We start from the raw sequence: 16344 nt of genomic DNA, 5'->3' as shown, positions 1-16344 counted from the left end.
TAAATCTGCTATCAAAGTATCACCAAGGCCATGCTCCCACAGAAGTCTTCAGGGGACACTTCTTTGCCTCTTGCTAGCTGCTGGAGGTTTGCTGGCAGTCCTTGTCATTCTCTGGCTTGCAGCTGAGTAACTCCAATCTCTGTCATCACATGGCATCCTCCCGGTGTGTCTCTATCTTCACATGGTTATCTTATAAGCACATCAGTTATATTGGATTAGGGGCCCACCCTAGTCCAGTATGACCTCATTTTAATTAATTATAGGTGGTCCCCAAGTTTTTGACTTTACGGTGGTGCAAAAGCGATATACATTCAGTAGAAACTGCACTTCAAGCACCCATACATTCACTCTGTTTTTCACTTTCAATACAGTATTCAATAAATTACACGAGATATTTAGCATTCTGTTATAAAACACGCTTTGTGTTAGATGATTTTGCCCAACTGTAGGCTACTGTAAGGGTTCTGGTAGGGTAGGCTAGGCTAAGCTATGATGTTTGGTAGGTTAGATGTATTAAATGCACTGTTGACTTACAATATTTTCAACTTACAATCAGTTTATCAGGATGTTACCTCTTTGTAAGTCAAGGAGCATCTGTATATCTGCTACAACTTTATTTCCAAGTAAGCTTACATTCAGAGGTACTGGGTGTTAGGACTTCAACATATCTTTTTTTCTGAGGAATGTGGGGGATATAATTCAACCCATGACACTCACCATCTCATTTCCTACTCTGTTTCTCCAAGCACTTAGCAATATTTAACCAACATGTGTTTTACATATTTATTTGGTTTGTCTGTCTCCTCCACCAGAATGTAGGCAGCATGAATGCAGCATTTAGGGCTATTATGTTCACTGCTGTAGAGAATAGTGACTGACACCTTAGGATCTCAATAAATATTTGTTAAATGACTGATTATCTGCTTTCAGTTACTGCCTTCAGCAGACCATGTAACATGACCAAACGATTAGATAAAAAGAGGAAATAATTACCTTTAAACAAAATCCTAGGGAATGAATTGGAGTTTATGATCATGATATTTTTATTTCAAAGAAAGGCATGTAAAGGAAACAAAGACGTAGAGATCAGAGCAGAGAGGAGCCCACCAGTTGGGGAAGTAATACATTGTCATTGAGTGATTGATGGACAGTGAGGTCTCTCTGGCCTCCTTGTCACTTTGGAGTTAACCCTAAAAGTAAGATGGGCACAGGGCTCTCACTTTGCCTTAGCACTGAACATGTGCCAAGAACTGTGCTTGGTGCTTTATACTCATTCAGGAAAAAATTATCCTCTTAATAAGTGTACGTCTCAGATGTTATTATGCCCATTCAACAGAGACAGAAATTGAGCCTCAACAGAATTGAGCAGCTGAGTAGGACACAGAGAAAGTAAATGCATTCCTAGGATTCAAACTGAGGCTAGTCGCACCCAAAACCCATGTTCCTTCCTTGTCAGATTTCGTCAGATTCTCGCAAACACCAGGGTTTCAAAGGAAAGGAAGTAAACTCACTCACAAATGACTCTTCAGACAGATGATAATGGCATAGACGACCACAAAACTGGAGAAGTGTGTGGATCAGCTCATCTTTTTGCAAAATGGAAAGCCCCAGTGGCAGGACAGCCCAGCTCCTGAGGAGGGTCAAATGGTACAGCAGGAACATCCCTGGACTCAGGATCAGAAGATCGACAGTAAAAGCATCCTTTTGCCATGTCCTTTGTGCGATCATGTTGGACTCCCTTAAGCCCATTTGAGCCACAATCTCCCTTGTGCAGAGTAATGATAATGCCTACAGAAATCACACACATGCCTTTATTCTGCCCTTTTAACAGTACCTATGCAGTAATTAATGCTAGCTCAGCATTCATGGTGAATGTTCCTAATGAAGTTGTACCTAGAACCCATCCATTCGGATCACTGCCAAAATCATCATCTGAACCTCTTTTTTGTGGTGTAGGTATCCCAGGATTACCTGCCTGCTTAGACCTGCTACAAAAGCTCTGTGCATCCTGCCATAGAGGACTCCCAGGAAGGAGCAGTAGTCTGAAAGGTAGTGTTACTTAATTTTAAATATTTTTCAGAGTTTGATGTAATTGACCTGCTATGGGCATCTTTATAATAGTAGTAATGTTCCTATGTACACATAAAATAGAACTTTTAAAATGGTAAAATTTCAGGGCTAGATTCCCTGGGAGAATTTACCCTCTCTTGACTTCTATTTGTAGTTGCCATTTTTAAAAATTGGGGTATAAATATTATGTGAGTTAAATAAAAAAGTGATGACTTCATTTTCAGAAGAAAGCTGTACCTTTCCTTTCCCTGAAATGTAGCTTACTTGTTACCCGATTGACATGCCATTATATTATATTCTCCCCCCACTAGGCAGTTACCATATTTAATAATTTTTATATATAAAAAAAGTAAGGTTAATTTTTTATATATAAAAAAAAAGTTACAAAGTCAACTTGTTGTGCTTCACATGGCTTTGAAGATGATAGTGGAATTGAAATGCAATTAGCGGCAGCAGGAGAAGGCTCTTTTATGAGACATATCTTCTAAAATGTCATGGGATCATTCTTGGTCAGAAGTCCTAGTAGCATGTGTTGGGACAGTGAAGGATAGATCTTATGAAGAAGCTTGAAGATAGTGTAAAGTAATCACTTGTCTTTATACATCTTTGAATGATTTCACTGTATAAAATGAATATATATTTTTAAAAACAGCAGTGAAGGAGGAGAAATGTACTAATCTGGTAATTTCCCCAGCATATTGTCAGTGCACTGGGTTCATTCAACCCCTACCTAGGACTCGGGTACATACTCCTCTCCTTTTGTGTCACTCCTCTTCTTTACCCCTGTAGTAGATTGAATTATGTCCCCCCAAAATTCATTGAAGCTTGAATTGTGTCCCCTAAGTTTTATGTATTAGAAACTTAGCTCCCACTGTGAATGTGTTAAGAGGGTGGGAAATCCTATAATGGTAATTGAAAGGTGGGGCCTTGAAGAGGTGATTGGGTTGTAGGACCATGCCGTAGTGAATGGATTAAAAATGGTGGTCAGGGGCATGGTTCTGAGGGCTTTAAAAGAAGAGGAGAGTCTCTCTCTCTCTCTCTCTGTTCTCTCTGCTCTCTGCTCCACCATTTTTGCAAAGTGATACTCTGCCATCACTGTTGCCACCACCAAAGTATTCACCAGATGTGTTCCCTGGACTTTGGACTTCCTAACCTCAGAAACTGTAAGCAACAAATTTTGTTTTCTTTATAAGCCACCCAGTTCCGTGTATTTTGTTATAAGCAACAGAAACAGACTAATATACCCTCTTAACAATGTCTTCCATTCCTAAGACTCAGCAAACAATTTAGCATGTATAATAAATATATATGTTGAATAGCTCCATGTGCCAGAACACAAAGATACTATACTTCTTTTCTTGCTTCCAGTTGAAACCTAGTCTCTTGTATCCAGTTTACATTGTCTGCCTACTTATCCTTGGTCCTGTCCTCTTTTCTCTCTCATTCCATGCTCACTTAAAACCCGTGGGTTTATGTAAAGTTTAGAAAGTAGGGCAGGATTGCCCCTAGAATTTGAAGGACTATGAGACATTGCTGCATCTTGTAGAAGTACTAGGGTACTTCGAAAAGTTTGTGGAAAAATAGAATTAAAAGATAATATGAATACTTCCATGGACTTTTTGAAGACTCCTCGTACTCACCAAATGCAGGTTGTTGGGGGGTGAGGCAGGAATCTTCACTTCCTAATGTGTCTGATTTTTCTCTGGTGAATAATCTGCCTGTCTAGAGAGTTTACGTGGAAAACAAAGGAGGCTTAAAGGCAGTAAATGAAATGAGATGAAATGGAGCACTGGTATTTCATGCCTCTTTACTATGTCTTTGCATGTAATTATTTGATCCTTGTGTTACTGTTTTTCTGGTTAGTGTTTTAAGCCCTGAAGCAAGGCTTTTTAACATGAAAGCTGTCAATATGAGATATATAGCTGAAAGGGTGGTTTTTTAATGTCAGTAATTCTTGGAAAGAGGAGTTGTAGACTATTTTTAAGTTTTAGAAACCCCACTTATTCCTCTTTGCTTAGAAACACATCTCTTTTCTCTCCTAATCATAAAGGGCATGTGCCTAATGACTCCAAAGACCCCCCTCTTTGCTGTTTCTTATTTTTAAGAGAACTTAGATTTCTGCTATTTGCTGTGTTATCTCAGTCAACTGACATACCCTCTCTGAACTCTGAGTTCTTCCTCTATACAATGAGGCTAGTTATAGCAACAATTTCATAGAATGTTATGAAGGATTAAATGGCAGTTTATGTGAAGTGGTTAGCAAGGTGCCTGACATACAGAAGGTCTCAAGAAATGGAAGCCATAATGATTATTATTAGAAGGAATTTTTCCCTAATCAACTCTGTGTTGGTATTTCAGGACTTTTAAAATTTATTTCTCTTAGGATATTACCTATTGCAGTTTTCAATGAGGCAGGATATAGATATATCTGGGACCAAAAAATAAGGTAAAATAACATGACAAAGTACCATGTAGATTATCTTTGGTAGTCACGATCCTGTACAAGCCTCATTGCTTTGAGATCAAATGCTGCCAGTCTAGGAGCCAGATCTGATTGATGTTTTATCATTTAACATTACGCAGTGCTTTCATTCAAAATCTCATGTACTTGGCAAGATGATCAAGGAAGCCCTGAGTCTGACTTCTGTTTCTACTTAAAACTAAAACCAAATATTACTAGATGAGGTAATGGATAGAGATTAAGTATTTTGCGGAGCAGTTAGGAAATCCAAAGTAGTATTTCCTAAATGTTTTTGCTTGTTTCCACTTCCAGTATGACAAAGTAAGCTCTATTGGACCCGATATTCTCAGAGATATGAGCTATAAAGTATGGACAAAAACAAACAAACAAACAAACAAACAAACAAACAAAAAAAACCCTGGAGGCACTAGAGAGTAAAAGTAAGTAGGCAGATTCTGGACGGGAGTTCAAATTCAAAACTTGGAAGTGTGGCCCAGTGCAAAGTGGGTTTTCCATTTTACAGCTTTTAGACTGAGGGCAGGCTGAAGTTAATGTCACTTGGAGCTGAACTCCAATAGAAAACCCGCAGTCTTTTCAGTTTGAAGACTCAAAGAACAGAGTTCAGGGCAACCACAGCCACCGGAAAATGAGTTTAGAATCCTGGAAAGGAGAGAGGCAGAGAGGAGAAGCTGTCGATTCTGTATATAAATGCTACACAAATTTTTGGCTGATCCCTGAACCACGTATGCATAGAGCAGGCACAAATTAGCAGAGTTAAAAATGAAAGAATTGAACTGAGATTTGAGCCGCCTCCCAAGAGATAGTTTTCAATTTGAGTATAATTAAGTTAATTGCCTGCTAAAACAAATAAATCAATACTCTTTAGAGAACTATAATAGAATTTAAATTATTCACCCCATAATATTTACATTCATGCATTCATATGATGTAGCCCAAAACTATATAACATGTGAAGAGCCAAGAAAATATGACCCATTTTGAAGAGAAAAGGCAATTATCTGAGATCAATTCCAAGATGACCCAGATGTGAGAATTAACAGACAAAAGTTTAAAGTGGCTATTATAGTCATGCTGCATGAAGAATAGGAAAATAGACTCATAATGAATAAGAAGGTAGTAAATAGAAACTACAAAAAAAAAAAAAAAAAACAGATGGAAATTCTAGAACTGAAAAGTAAAATATTTGAAATAAAAATTCACTGAGTGGGCTTACAGCAATTGGAGGTAACAGAGGAAAGTGTCAGTGAACCTAATGATAAATCCCTAGAAATTTTCTTTCTGAAGAACAGAAAGAAAAAAGATTTAAACAACTAAATAGAAAAAAAATGGACAGAGCCTCAGGGATCTGTGTAACAATAATAAAAATATCTAGCTTACATGTAATTGGAGTTTGAGAAGAAGAGGAAGAGAATGAAACAGAAAAATATTTGAAGAAATCATGGCCCCAAAATTACAAATTTGGTGAAATACATGAATTTACAGATCAAGAAACCCAGCAACCCCAGATGGGATAAATTTAAAGAAAACTGTGCCTAGGCATATCATATTCAAACTGCTCAGCACCAACAACCAACAATAAAAAGGAAATCTTGATGACAGCCAAAGAAAAATGGCACAATATCTTTGGAGGAACAATGCTTTAAATGAGCATTGACTTCTTATCAGCAGTTACAGAGGCCAGGCTGGCTGGTTAGCTCAGTTGTCTAGAGTGCAGCCTTATAACACAAAGGTCACAGGTTTGGATCCCTGTACTGGCCAGCTACCCCCCCCAAAAATGCTACAGTGACCAGAAAGAGTAAAATGATATTTTCAAAGTATGGAGGGGGAAAAAGCAAAGCATTTTAAACCCAGAATTCTATGTGTAGTGAAAATATCCTTTGAGAATGAAAGAAAATTAAAGACATTTTTGGATAAAAGAGAGCAGAGAATTTATTGTCAGTGGACCTGCACCACAAGAAATACTGAAGGAAGTTACTCAGGTTGAAGTGAGATAACACTAGATGAAATCTTAAATATTCAAGAAGGAATGAAAAATATCAGAAATTGTAAATATAAAAGGATGTTTTTTATCTTAAAATCTTTAAAATGCATAGAACCTGTTAAAGCAAAAATTATAACAATTATTATGGTTTTTAAGTGTAACGTGTGTAAATGTAATGCATAGGAAAATTTTAGCATAAAGAATAGGGGGGATGGTAAATGGACTTATATAGTTGCAAGGTTTTAAAATTTTATACCTGATAGTATGAAATTAACTGTAAATAGACTGTGAAAGATCAAGAATCTGTGTTTTAATCCCTAGAACAACCACTAAAAATTCAATAGATAAACTAAAATAGAATTATAATTTTTAAAAAAATGACAAAAATATTACAAGAAAGAAGAGATAGGAACAAGAAGCAGAGGAGCAAACTGAAAACAAAATTGTAGCTCTAAATGCAACCATCTCAGTAATTATATTAAATGTTAATGGACTAAACACTCTAATTAAAAGGCAGAGGTTATCAGAATGTGTAAAAAAGTAAGAACAACTATATTCTGTTAAGAGATAACCTTTAAATATAAAGACACAAGTTTATAGTTAATTGGCAGATAAAGATATACCAAGGAAACATCATAGAAAGTCTAGAGTGGCTATATTAATATCAGACAAATTAAACTTTAAGACAAAAAGTATTGCCAGAGGTAAAGAAGAACATTTTATAATAATAAAAGGGTCATTATATTAAGAAGACATAAGAATTATAGATGAGTATGTACCTGATAAAATTCCAAGTGAGATCACTTTATGTATTTCTGAGTCTAGAGTTTTTTGAGGACTATTTCAGTCATGAGTCAACACACACAGGTGGCTCATCATTTGAAGCCAACAACTATTTAATAAAATCGTGGATGAAAACTCAGCACAGGTGAAAGAAAATGTGGTTGGAGAGTATAGAGATCTCAATATAACTAACTGCTTACAAGGTTTTCATTACAATGTTTTACAATGTGTGTTTGCTTTATTTAATGTGTTGTATACATTTAAACCCCTCCTGTGGCATATGGTAGTATTTATTAATTGACAAGAGAATGTCACTGAGAAGGGGCCTACAGGTGGGGGGAGAGATTAGTATGAGCTGGAATAAACTTTTAGGAGGAGTGTAAAGTGAATATAAACCAATTTAATAATTCTTAGTGAAGCCCGAATGTTTGCAAGGCGCTACAAAATTAATTAATTTCTTTATTTCTTTAAGGGCAGGTCAAGGCTTCCTTTTTTGGAAGAATATATTCATGGGACAGGCCAAATAGGCTGTTGGAATGTTATTCAGTATTTTTGGGAAGACTCCAGAATTTATTCAGGCCCTTTCTCCATTAATCTCTTATGGTTCCCGACCCCCCAAGATTAAAGAGGACTTTTAGGCTTTTTGAATATGTCTGGGACCATGTATGCAGGTGCACACGGCATATTCTTAGTTCCCTGTTTTCCTATATTTGCGGCTTAGTTATAAATCTCAGGGTTAGCTTTGACATAGAGAACTCTGAGCTGTTCTGTCCTCTAGGAATTTAGCATTTAGGTCTGTTGCTTGCTTTTTAACGTTAAAAGTAAAAGTCAGGTAAGTGGTATATCAAGTTACTCTTGGTTTTAGAATGTGGTTGAAAAGGATAGAATTTTATCTTTAAATGTTCACTACGGCTTGTTGATGCTTGAATTCTGCAGAGCAGTTGCAAATAATATTTGTTATTTTTCCTTTCTTTTCTTTTTCAAGATGTCAGAGTTAAGCCTGGCTCTTGAATGAGGCACAGATATGAAAAGTTAACTAAAAGTTTAACTGTAACTTCAGGACTTCAACTAAATTAAATTCCAAACAATCTGATAAAAATTATAGCCTTTTCAGTACCAGGGAAGGTTATAAAGTGAGCACTCTGGAGCAGCAATTAATGTTTCACATTTTGAAATAAACCCCAAATTATTAATAATACTAAATATCACTGAACATTACTTAACATTTGTTAACATCTGAAGGCATGCCATATGATACAGATTAAATTTAGTAAAAATAAATAAATAAACACTTCCCACTATCTAGAATCTTTCAAAGAGAGTTCACATTTAATTGATATGCACTAGAACATATTAAGTCCATTCTGGTTGGTGCCCTTACCATACTAGTAGTTACATATTTTGGATATGACCCCTGTTATAACAGTTATACAAGTTTGAAGTGTTTTCCCCGTTTGTCACTGGAAGAACCTGTGGTTCAAAAAGGTTCCGTATGCTGCCCAATGTTACGTAACCAGTGGATAGCAGAGCCAGCCTTCAAATCCGAGTCTGTTTCTAAAGCTTCCTCCACTGATCTGTACCATTTCCTCTGAGGAAACACCACTGACTCATTTTTATTAGGGTATGCCTATGAGGAGCTACAGTGCCCTTTTATGGACTCCTTTGAAGACAAATGAACATTTTAATGGTATGTCTGGCTACACTCTGAATATAGTTAATGTCTGTAAAACACGGGGAGCTGGCCTGTGAGCTCGGTTGGTTTTAGCATGGTGCTGATAACACCAAGGTCCAGGATTCAATCCCTGTACTGGCCAGCCACCAAAACCAATAAAAATAGATAAACATGCAAACAAATAAATAAACAAAACACTTGATCAAATAAGATCAAAGGTCACTGTGAAACAATCCCAAAGTGAAAAAATATCTACTGGCCAGCCTCAAAAACAAAAAAGAAAAATGTGGGGAGGCTCATTATTTCACAAAGAGATAGACCTGTGATTTTGGCCCAGTTCTTTGGGTACACTAAAGTATAAACTATTAAACCTGAAAACTTCATATGTGTATATTCTTCATGGAGTTCTGTATTTTGAGTAGACATGTTTATAGCCAGAATTTAGAGATTGTGGACAAGTTTCCCAGATATTCACGTACTCTGTGGCATGAGAGGAGGGCAGCAAGTGTGGATCCTTGCCCGGCCCAGGGCAGAATTTTATAACACTGCGTGAAGTTTAGAGGGATAAGTGATTTCTAAATGATGTTTGAAAGTCTTTGCATTTGTGTTTTACTGCTGATTAATAGAACAGCATTTATTTCTTAAAGTGTCAACATTTCAGACTTTTCAAACGTTGCTATGTATCAAACGCTACACTGGCTGACTTGGCAGATGTTCTCTCTGAATCTTCATGACAATCTTAAGAAATATATATTATTCCCATTTTAAAATAAGGATCCTGAAGCTTCCACATTTCCTCCTCTTAAATAGAAGGCTGATATGTTTGCTCTTCTGCATGACATGGGATCCAAGCAGTAAGTCATGACTTCACTGTACTTGCTTGTGAGATTTTGCATGTCATTTCCATATTTTATGTGAGGAGCCCTAGCCTGGAGTCAGGTGACATGGATCCTTGTCATTGCTCCCTTACTAGCTAGCTGAGAAATCTCTACTTCATTTGTGGTGGGTTATAGCCAACTTTAATAAGACCAGTAAAGTATTTATGTAGAAAATTAGGAAACAAATCCACTGACCACTCTTGGTAATAGAGTTGCAAATATACATTGAGCATGAGAATTTATTCTCAGTTTTCTGTCAGGTAGAGCAAAGAGAAGTATCGATTCTCGTTTTCAGAAAAGTTAAAACATATCAGAAATTCCCCATATGATATCTAAGATCTCTTCCTGTTTCTGGGATTTTATAAAAATAGGGGTAATAATACCTACCATTCAGAATCTTGATAGGATTAAACAAAACCAGGGCTGGCCAGTTCGCTCTGTTGGTTAAAGTGTAGAGTTGATAACACTAAGGTCAAGAGTCTGGATCCCTGTACTGGCCAGCTGCCCAAAAAATGAAAAAGTTTGTAGGATTAAACAAAACCCTATTTGTGCATAAATGTTAGTTTACTGTTTTCCTTGTTATATAACCCCTGTAAAAGTTCATGGCAGAAATCTCAAGAGAGTCAGACTGTAGTCAACTTTGTTAGAACTCCATAGTCTGAACTTCTGTGGGTCAACTAGTGACTATTTAAGTACCCCCTATGTTGTCCGCAACTGTGAGAAAGATTTTTACAATCTCCTAAGAAAGTAGATGTTCTTGTCCACGTTTCATAAATCAAGAAACTTAGCCCCAGAGAAGTAATGTAATTTGACCAAGGCCATATATGGGGTTCAGTCCAAATTTGACCCCATCTCTTTGTCACCAAAGCCTGAGTTTTTTTCCAGTACACTAAACCGTTTCTAAAATATTGAACAATTTAACAGTTTTGGCATTACTGTATTTCTAAGAATAATCCCAGTTTATAAAGCAGTCAGTGTGAAGAACCGGCACATACTGGGTTAGAATCGATGTACTGTGAAATCATGGATGGAGTCATGGCTCAGAAAGCTCCACATAACTCCTGACAACATCAGAGAACCTTTAAATATCTCTATTTTGTGTTTGAGCTTTGTTTTTAAAGAGGAATTTCTTCATCAAGACTTGAGAACTTGGAGAGTGACAGAGTCTTAAGGTCACTCAGGGACTATCAGTGACAGTTTTGCCAATACAGTGGGAATGTTCCTTAACTGTAAAACTTATTTAATGAAAAGAGACCCAAAAAACCCTTTTTACTAATGTGTAGTGCTCTCTTGTCAGTTTGAAATGAGCAAACTGTCAGCCTGCCGGTTACCATACATACAGTATGTGCTCATTAAATCATGCACTGTGAGTTTCTTCAGGTTGTCAAACTGCTTAATTGAAAAAATGTGTAGTGTCGCTCTTATGGGAAAGAGGCAAGAATCAAAGGGCTGGAGAGCTTACTCTTAATATTTCAGAGTTTGCTTTTAACCACAGCCAGAAATTGTTCCCTTTTACAGTTTTGATTAAAGGACTATTCCTTCTGCATTTTTTTTGTTTTGTTTATAATTCAAACACTGTAATTATAATGGAGCTGCTTTTATAATAGAGCTACTAAATCATTCTGCCAGCAGATGAAAACCAAAGGGGAGGGCTTAGTTTTTGTGCTGTAACTGTAAGGCCAACTTGGGTGTGTTGGGGCAGAAACTGGGAATCAAGAGACCTGGATGGGTTTTAGTCTTGCTAAATCTCTGCTTCAGTGTTTGCATTTTGTAGGAGGTTTAGGCCTTATCATCACCTCAGTGGGTAGGTTAATCCTTTCTGACAGCTAATGCCCTTAAGCTACCGGCATTTCTCAATTTGTTTGTATGATAGCTTTAAAATGTACTAATGGGGGAAAAAATGTACCAATGCCCAGGCTCTACCTCAGACTGGATAAATCAGAATCTTGGGGGACTAGGGGACAGTACTTTTAAAACTCTTCAGGTGATTCTAATGTGAACCAGGGTTGAGAGAGACCTAAATCAACTCATGTTGTTCAGTATCTTAAGCCAAGACTAATCTTACCAGCTGTTATCAATGTCCCTGCTCACGTAAACTAGTGTTTCTGAAAGGGTTATATACCCTTTCAGAAGGTTAAAAACCCTGATTTCTGAGCTTTACTTAGATCTATTCAATAAGATTCTTTGAGGCCAGGGCCCAGGGCCCTGAAATCTCCATTTTTTTTTTTTTTTTTTAAAGAAATCTCCATTTTTAACAAGAGCTATAGGTGATTCTTATGCACCTAGGTTTGAGAACTTGCTAACGAAGCCAGCTGATCTTATTAGTGGCATTCACTGGAACTTCAGAGGAAAGTGTGTAAATTACAGTGAATTAATTAAGGGCAGTCTTTTTAAAAACAGTAGGGATTTTGGTATATTCATTTGGGTCTAACTGGAATCATGCATGTTTATAATAGCATCAACTTTATTTTGGGGAAAAAGCCCCCCGCTATCTAGTGCCACATAAGACTCAGTAATGCACGCACATTCTATATAGCTGCTTTAAGCTTTAGGTACCCGGGCCTGATGACTAGGGCCAATGCAGTTTTCAAAGGCATACAAAAATAGTGAAAACTAAAAGAGAAAAAAAGTATTTTGGTTTCAGTTTATGGAGAAATTACAGAATCAAAACAATTTGATATTTAATGAAATGTCAACAAAATGGGACTTTATGCTATTGTTATTAATTACCAGATTTAATAATTATAGAAAGTTTAGGGACATTTAATGAGTTAGTTTTACTTATTTCTTAAAAATTTGTGAAAATGGGGCCGGCCAGTGGCTCACTCAGGAGAGTGTGGTGCCGATAACGCCAAGTCAAGGGTTAAGATCCCCTTACCGGTCATCGTTAAAAAAAAAAAAAATTTTTTTTTTTTTGTGAAAATGCATGCTGATTACTGAGATTTTAGCCAATTTTAAAATTAAATTAACTAAATTATATGTAAGCAAATGACTTCAAGTGCAAAAGTATAAAAATAGTTTCAAAGATTTCACATATAAAAATTGTTTACTGTTAATATATCTCATATAATACAGGGTTGAGCCTCCCAAAGAAAATGTGCCTAAAACCTGGGAAGGTCATGTAAGTATTTCCAGATTATATACCTCAAAATTAAAGGATATTTAATCATTCTGGGCTCCATTCTGATTGACAAGGTTATCAATATATATGCATAAGATATGAATCTTCAAAAGATTCAGTTGAAATTAAACTTTACATTATTGCTCACCTTCCCTCCCTCTAAAAAAAAAAATCCAAAAAGATAAAAGAAAACAATATTTTTTGCTACATATTACACTGCTTTAAAAGTACATCACTTACACAAAAGTTGGGACTATTAAGGAGCATCAAATGAGAGTGACAAGGCAAATTGCACATTACACCTCTTGCTCAGAAAATTACCCCTCAGCAATTGCAATAATAGTAGTGGAACAACATATGACTAAAATAAAAGACAGCTGTAGATGCCACTGGAAATTCAGAGACTCTGAGGTCAATTGATGACGAGAGCTAAATATATCCCCTTTGAATATTCCATACCATATGCACACTTTGGATTCGATTGCATATGAAATCCCTAGTTTCAGGGTTCTTGTGATCCAAGGATTATGATTCCTGCTACTGAGATTTTTACTAATACCTTGTTTAGGATACGTCTCCCTTTCCTTTATCTTAGCCCCCCCCCTTTTTTCTTTGTGAAATGTACCATAGATGCTTTATCTGTTGACCTTCCTTTTTGACTGTCTCTTTCTCTACAATGTAAGTGCCATGAAAGCAGGGGCCATGGCTTTACTTCTTTACTGAATCAATCACAGGGAATAAAGGGTGATAACAATTGATCACTTTGCTTTTGCCAGTAATGATCAGTCAGGAGTATCATGCTGTTAGGAACAATATTACAAATGCTGAACTGGTCATGAAATATTTTAGCGCATCTCTTTTAAACTCAGGATTCCATAATTCCAAGTCACTAATAAATGAGTGATGGGAGAGAAACTATATTCAAAGTTTATGTAGACCTCTCTTACCTCTTCCAGCATCCAAATGGCAAAAAAAAAAAAAAAAAAAAAAAAAAGCCACAAGAATCAGCTTGTCTATAAACTCTGCAACTTCTAGATGAATAAAATGGTTAATTATTCACTTGAAAATGACTATACTTTTGGAGACAGGCCTGAAAATTTCTTGGCAATATTTCAACTGATTAATAATTTAGAACGATGATTGACTGGAGCCTGGAAGTGGAGCTAATAGCCTCTCATTTGCCTCTTTATTATTTCAGACAAATTGGTGGAGGTGTGGTATGTTTCTGGGTCAACTGGCTTGAAGCTTTGGATTAAAAATGGAAGGTGATATTTAATCTTAGTTCGCTAAGGTGTTAGCCTCACCCCTGATGGGCCAGGATACCTTTGTGATTGACTTTCTTGTGATACTCAGAGCTGCTCTTACATTTCTAGCAAAGTCTACACGAACTACATGTGAACTACAGCAATCTTTTACTGTGACTGCGCTGTGTGCCACATCACGTTAGACACTGGTTTGGATAAAACAATGGATTCAACACAATCTTAACCTTAAGTAGTTAAAAAATCTGGCAGGAGAGGTATGTATGCCTATAAATTATTCTTCTACCAGGTAAAAAGTGTTGAGTGTCTTAATAGAGGGAAATGAACAAATATCATGGGATCCATTAGCTTATGGGATTGATGTGAGCCTAATAGGGAATTAGTGATTTAAAACCATGTGAGGAAGTCAAACTATCTAGTACAAGTGGTGGATGCTGATAATAGCAATTAGAATTATAAAGTGGCAAAGGAATGCTGGCGTGAGAACTTGGTTCAGATTTTCAGGAACACATAAAGATTTAGGTCTGTCTTCAGAAAGAGAAGATTCAGATAAATTGTATCCTAGAAGGACCAAAGTGAGCCTAGAAAGTGCAGGGGTTTAGCTGGAAATTTCCGTTTGTTCTTGGGAGAGGTTGTGGCTTTTTTTTTTTTTTTTTTTTTTTTTTGACCGGTAAGGGGATTGCAACCCTCGGCATGGTGTGGTCTGCACCATGCTCAACCAGTGAGCACACCGGCCATCCCTATATAGGATCCGAACCCGCCTGCACTCTCCTGAGTGAGCCACGGGGCTGGCCCGAGAGGTTTTGGCTTTAACAGGAGTCACTGTTGTTGTGGCTGCTGTCTGGGTTGTTGATGTTCTTCTGTCTCTCAGAGAGAAGTGGCTGAGTCCCCCCATCTGAATCCCACAAATTCTGAAAAGAGCTTGGTTTTTCATCTAAATAAAATAGTTGTGTATTTTAGTGCCAGATCTGCTTGCACTGTCTGAATTTTTGCTAACTCAGTGAACTGGATGCAAGGACTCACCTGAAGGAGTAAAGATTTATGCATGCTTTTTCCCACTCCTCTTAGTAACCTAAGTAACTTCCAGAATATTTATGCTTTGAGTATTAACTACTGCCATTTGTATATGTGATTTTTATGACCTGAATTATGTCCCACCAAATTCACACTAGATTGAAGCCCTAACCCACAATGTGACCATATTTAGAAATAGGGCCTTTAAAGAGGTAATTAAGGTTAAATGAACCCTAACCAATGTGATTGGTGCCCTTATAAGAAGAGGAAGAGAGAGCAGGGAAGCACACACACAGTGAAAAGGCCATGTGAGGGCATCGTGAGCGAGAAGGTAGCCTTACGCAAGCCTGGGAGAGAGGCCTCAGCAGAAGCCAAGCATGCTGACATCACGATCTTGGACTTTCAGCCTCTAGAACTGTGAGAAATAAATTTCTATTATTTAAGTCACCCAATCTGTGGTATTTTGTTATGGCAGCCGGATCTGCCTAAGATAGTAAGTGATAAATCCCCTCCCCACCATGAATTTGATTTGTGAGCCTAAGTCAATAACAAGTTAAATAAAACTCCCGATTCAGGCCAAAGCAACTGTGAAAGTCTTTAGGAAATTATTCTCCTGTCCTTCACATTAGGTAATGCCCAGCATAACCATAGCATAAAGCTACTCGTGTACGCAGAACAATTTTTTCACTCAACCATCTACTTATTCAACAAATATTCATTTAGGCCAAAGCAACTATGAAAGTCTTTAAGAAGTTATGCTCTTGTCCTTCCCATTAAGTAATGCCCAGCATAACAATCGTATAAAGATACTCGTGTATGCAGAACAAATTTTTCACTCAACCAGCTACTTATTCAACAAATACGCATTGAGTGCATATTATGTACCAGTTACTCAGATTATGTTCAGAAGGATCTGTCAGTCTAGAAGAGGAAATGTAATAGGCACATAAAACACTGTCATTTATTTGTGGAAATGCCATGAACATGCCAAGAGTGGAAGGGATTTGTTGCAACTGGGATGGCAGGGAAGACTCCATAGAGGAGGTGGCATTGAAGGAGGGCTTTGGACGGTGGATAGGAT

The 16344-nt window shown here is 37.1% G+C and overlaps 1 protein-coding gene across 3 annotated transcripts in view; it reads left to right on the top strand.

Annotated features, from left to right (window-relative positions):
• FHIT (fragile histidine triad diadenosine triphosphatase) overlaps positions 1 to 16344 on the top strand; it is a 1434235-nt gene that overhangs the window by 384084 nt on the left and 1033807 nt on the right. For all 3 annotated transcript variants that reach the window (XM_063115080.1, XM_063115076.1, XM_063115077.1), the window contains exon 2: positions 1957 to 2049. The gene's annotated coding sequence lies outside the window, so the exon portion shown is untranslated. The remainder of the gene's footprint in view (positions 1 to 1956; positions 2050 to 16344) is intronic.

Source organism: Cynocephalus volans, chromosome 11, assembly GCF_027409185.1.
Source record: "Cynocephalus volans isolate mCynVol1 chromosome 11, mCynVol1.pri, whole genome shotgun sequence".
In the NCBI taxonomy this organism is placed as follows: Eukaryota; Metazoa; Chordata; class Mammalia; order Dermoptera; family Cynocephalidae; genus Cynocephalus; species Cynocephalus volans.
This window is presented reverse-complemented; position numbering and strand designations above follow the sequence as displayed.